A 6000-nucleotide genomic window follows, 5' to 3' on the forward strand; every position below is an offset into this window, starting at 1 on the left:
CTTTTATATCGATATTCATTGCATTATGGGCTATTATTACACATTATGTCACAATACTTATGCCTATTCTCTCCTATTTTACAAGGTTTACATAAAGAGGGAGAATGCCGGCAACTGGAATTCTGGGCTGGAAAAGGAGCAAATATTAGAGACCCATTCTGCACAGCTATGAAAGTCCTGAAACTCTACGAAAGTCAATTTCAGAATATATAAAAAATACCGAGCGCAAGAAGTTCACCAGGGGGCCACACCCTGCCCACGAGGGGGTGGGCCTACCCCCCTGGGTGGGCCCCCCTACCTCGTGGCCCCCCAGGTGGCCCTCCGATGCCCATCTTCTGCTATATGGAGTGTTTCGATGAGAAAAAAATGATAAGCCATCTTTCCGGACGAGACTCCGCCGCCACGAGGCGGAACCTTGGCGGAACCAATCTAGGGCTCTGGCGGAGCTGTTCTGCCGGGGAAACTTCCCTCCGGGAGGGGGAAATCATCACCATCGTCATCACCAATGCTCCTCTCATTGGGAGAGGGCAATTTCCATCAACATCTTCACCAGCTCCATCTCCTCTCCAAACCCTAGTTCATCTCTTGTATCCAATTCTTGTCTCCAAGTCTGGGATTGGTACCTGTGGGTTGCTAGTAGTGTTAATTACTCCTTGTAGTTGATGCTAGTTGGTTTAATTGGTGGAAGATCATACGTTCAGATCCTATATGCATATTAATACCCCTTTGATTATGAACATGAATATGCTTTGTGAGTAGTTACGTTTGTTCCTGAGGACATGGGAGAAGTCTTGCTATTAGTAGTCATGTGAATTTGCTATTCGTTCGATATTTTGATGAGATGTATGTTGTCTCTCCTCTAGTGGTGTTATGTGAACGTCGACTACATGACACTTCACCATTATTTGGGCCTAGAGGAAGGCATTGGGAAGTAATAAGTAGATGATGGGTTGCTAGAGTGACAGAAGCTTAAACCCTAGTTTATGCGTTGCTTCGTAAGGGGCTGATTTGGATCCATATGTTTCATGCTATGGTTAGGTTTATCTTAATACTTTTGTTGTAGTTGCGGATGCTTGCAATAGAGGTTAATCATAAGTGGGATGCTTGTCCAAGTAAGGGCAGTACCCAAGCACCAGTCCACCCACATACCAAATTATCAAAGTACCGAGCGCGAATCATATGAACGTGATGAAAACTAGCTTGACGATATTCCCATGTGTCCTCGGGAGCGCTTTTCTCTATATAAGAATTTGTCTAGGCTTGTTCTTTGCTACAAAAAGGATTGGGCCACCTTGCTGCACTTTATTTACTTTTGTTACTTGTTGCTCGTTACCAATTATCTTATCACAAAACTATCTGTTACCTATAATTTCAGTGCTTGCAGAGAATACCTTGCTGAAAACCTCTTATCATTTCCTTCTGCTCCTCGTTGGGTTCGACACGCTTACTTATAGAAAAGACTATGATAGATCCCCTATACTTGTGGGTCATCATAGTGTCATTGACAGAATTCTTTAATCACTGCCACCAAACAACAAAAGCTTCATGATGAACTATAACATGCAAGGGATGGATAAGACAATTCCCGAGCTCTTCGCAATGCTAAAGGCTGCGGAAGTAAAAATCAAGAAGGAGCATCAAGTGTTGATGGTGAACAGGACCACCAGTTTCAAGAAAAAGGGTAAAGGGAAGAAGGGGGACTTCAAGAAGAACAGCAAACAAGTTGCTGCTCAAGTGGAGACTGATACTGAGTGCTTCTACTGCAAAGGGACTGGTCACTAGAAGCGGAACTGCCCCATGTATTTGGCGGATAAGAAGGACGGCAAGGTGAACAAAGGTATATGTGATTTACATGTTATTGATGTGTACCTTACTAATGCTCGGAGTAGTTCCTGGGTATTTGATACTGGTTCTGTTGATAATATTTGCAACTCGAAACAAGGACTACGGATTAAGCGAAGATTAGCTAAGGACGAGGTGATGATGCGCGTGGGAAATGGTTCCAAAGTCGATGTGATCGCAGTTGGCATGCTACCTCTACATCTACCCTCGGGATTAGTTTTAGACCTGAATAATTGTTATTTGGTGCCAGCGTTGAGCATGAACATTATATCTGGATCTTGTTTGATGTGAGACGGTTATTCATTTAAATCAGAGAATAATGGTTGTTCTATTTATATGAGTAATATATTTTATGGTCATGCACCCTTGAAGAGTGGTATGTTTATATTAAATCTCGATAGTAGTGATACACATATTCATAATATTGAAGCCAAAAGATGCAGAGTTGATAATGATAGTGCAACTTATTTGTGGCACTGCCGTTTGGGTCATATTAGTGTAAAGAGCATGAAGAAACTCCATTCCGATGGACTTTTGGAATCACTTGATTATGAATCACTTGGTACTTGCGAACCATGCCTAATGGGCAAGATGACTAAAACTCTGTTCTCCGGAACAATGGAGCGAGCAACAGATTTGTTGGAAATCATACATACTGATGTATGTGGTCCAATGATTGTTGAGGATCGCGGCGGGTGTCGTTATTTTCTCACCTTCACAGATGATTTGAGCAAATATGGGTATATCTACTTAATGAAACATAAGTGTGAAACATTTGAAAAGTTCAAAGAATTTCAGAGTGAAGTGGAAAATCATCGTAACAAGAAAATAAAGTTTCTACAATCTAATCGTGGAGGAGAATATTTGAGTTACGAGTTTGGTCTTCATTTGAAACAATGTGGAATAGTTTCACAACTCACGCCACCTGGAACACCACAGCGTAATGGTGTGTCCGGACGTCGTAATCGTACTTTACTAGATATGGTGCGATCTATGATGTCTCTTACTGATTTACCGCTGTCGTTTTGGGGTTATGATTTAGAGACGGCTCCGTTTACGTTAAATAGGGCATCATTGAAATCCGTTGAGACAACTCCTTATGAACTATGGTTTGGCAAGAAACCAAAGTTGTCGTTTCTTAAAGTTTGGGGTTGCGATGCTTATGTGAAGAAACTTCAACCTGATAAGCTCGAACCCAAATCGGAGAAATGTGTCTTCATAGGATACCCAAAAGAGACTGTTGGGTACACCTTCTATCACAGATCCGAAGGCAAGATATTCGTTGCTAAGACTGGATCCTTTCTAGAGAAGGAGTTTCTCTCGAAAGAAGTGAGTGGAAGGAAAGTAGAACTTGATGAGGTAACTATACATGTTCCCTTACTGGAAAGTAGTTCATCACAGAAACCTGTTCCCGTGACTCCTACACCAATTAGTGAGGAAGCTAATGATGATGATCATGTAACTTCAGATCAAGTTACTACTGAACCTCATAGGTCATCCAGAGTAAGATCCGCACCAGAGTGGTACGGTAATCCTGTTCTAGAGGTCATGTTACTTAACCATGACGAACCTACAAACTATGAGGAAGCGATGATGAGCCCATATTCCGCAAAATGGCTTGAGGCCATGAAATCTGAGATGGGATCCATGTATGAGAACAAAGTGTGGACTTTGGTTGACTTGCCTGATGATCGGCAAGCCATCGAGAATAAATGGATCTTCAAGAATAAGACAGACACTGACGGTAATGTTACTGTCTACAAAGCTTGACTTGTTGCAAAAGGTTTTCGACAAGTTCAAGGAGTTGACTACGATGAGACTTTCTCACCCGTAGCGATGCTTAAGTCCGTCCGAATTATGTTAGCAATTGCTGCATTTTATGATTATGAAATTTGGCAAATGGATGTAAAGACTGCATTCCTGAATGGATTTCTGGAAGAAGAGTTGTATATGATGCAACCTGAAGGTTTTATCAATCCAAAGGATGCTGACAAAGTGTGCAAACTCCAGCGATCCATTTATGGACTTGTGCAAGCATCTCGGAGTTGGAATAAACGTTTTGATAGTGTGATCAAAGCATATGGTTTTATACAGACTTTTGGAGAAGCTTGTATTTATAAGAAAGTGAGTGGGAGCTCTGTAGCATTTCTAATATTATATGTGGATGACATATTGTTCATTGGAAATGATAAAGAATTTCTAGATAGCATAAAAGGATACTTGAATAAAAGTTTTTCAATGAAAGACCTCGGTGAAGCTGCTTATATATTAGGCATCAAGATCTATAGAGATAGATCAAGACGCTTAATTGGACTTTCATAGAGCACATACCTTGATAAAGTTTTGAAGAAGTTCAAAATGGATCAAGCAAAGAAAGGGTTCTTGCCTGTGTTACAAGGTGTGAAGTTGAGCCAGACTCAATGCCCGACCAATGCAGAAGATAAAGAGAAAATGAAAGGTGTTCCCTATGCTTCGGCCATAGGCTCTACCATGTATGCAATGTTGTGTACCAGACCTGATGTGTGCCTTGCTATTAGTTTAGCAGGGAGGTACCAAAGTAATCTAGGAGTGGATCACTGGACAGCGGTCAAGAATATCCTGAAATACCTGAAAAGGACTAAGGATATGTTTCTACTATATGGAGGTGACAAAGAGCTCGTCGTAAACGGTTACGTCGATGCAAGTTTTGACACTGATCCAGATGACTCTAAGTGACAAACCGGATACGTGTTTTTATTAAATGGTGGAGCTGTCAGTTGGTGAAGTTCCAAGCAGAGCGTCGTGGCGGGATCTCCGTGTGAAGCAGAATACATAGCTGCTTCGGAAGCAGCAAATGAAGGAGTCTGGATGAAGGAGTTCATATACTATCTAGGTGTCATACCTAGTGCATCGGGTCCAATGAACATCTTTTGTGAAAATACAGGTGGGCCTTGGCAAAGGAATCCAGATTTCACAAGAGAACCAAGCACATCAAGAGACGCTTCAATTCCATCCACGATCAAGTCAAAGAGGGAGACATAGAGATTTGTAAGATACATACGGATCTGAATGTTGCAGACCCGTTGACTGAGCCTCTCTCACGAGCAAAACATGATCAGCACCAAGACTCCATGGGTGTTAGAATCATTATTGTGTAATCTAGATTATTGACTCTAGTGCAAGGGGGAGACTGAAGGAAATATGTCCTAGAAGCAATAATAAAGTTTTTTATATTTCCTTATATCATGATAAATGTTTATTATTCATGCTAGAATTGTACTAACCGGAAACTTAGTACATGTGTGAATACATAGAGAAACAGAGGGTCACTAGTATGCCTCTACTTGACTAGCTCATTGAATAAATGATGGTTATGTTTCCTAACCATGGACATGAGCTGTCATTTGATTAACGGGATCACATCATTCTCTCACATCATTAGAGAATGATGTGATTGACTTGACCCATTCCGTTAGCTTAGCATTTGATCGTTTAGTATATTGTTATTGCTTTCTTCATGACTTATACATGTTCCTATGACTATGAGATTATGCAACTCCCGAATACCGGAGGAACACTTTGTGTGCTACCAAACGTCACAACGTAACTGGGTGATCATAAATATGCTCTAGAGGTGTCTCCGATGGTACTTGTTGAGTTGGCATAGGTCGAGATTAGGATTTGTCACTCCGATTGTCGGAGAGGTATCTCCGGGCCCTCTCGGTAATGCACATCACTAGAAGCCTTGCAAGCAATGTGACTAATGAGTTAGTTGCGGGATGATGCATTACAGAACGAGTAAAGAGTCTTGCCGGTAACGAGATTGAACTAGGTATTGAGATACCGACAATCGAATCCCGGGCAAGTAACATACCGATGACAAAGGGAACAACGTATGATGTTATGCGGTTTGACCGATAAAGGTACTCGTAGAATATGTAGGAGCCAATATGAGCATCCTGGTTCCGCTATTGGTTATTGACCGGAGACATGTCTCGGTCATGTCTACATAGTTCTCGAACCCGTAGGGTCCGCACGCTTAACATTCGGCGACGATCGATGTTACGAGTTTATGTGTTTTGATGTAGCGAAGATAGTTCGGAGTCCCGGATGTGATGAAGGACATGATGAGGAGTATCGAAATGGTCGAGACATAAAGATTGATATATTGGACGGCTA

Source organism: Triticum urartu, chromosome 6A, assembly GCF_056163025.1.
Source record: "Triticum urartu cultivar PI428250 chromosome 6A, HENAU_Tu73, whole genome shotgun sequence".
Taxonomy (NCBI): domain Eukaryota; kingdom Viridiplantae; phylum Streptophyta; class Magnoliopsida; order Poales; family Poaceae; genus Triticum; species Triticum urartu.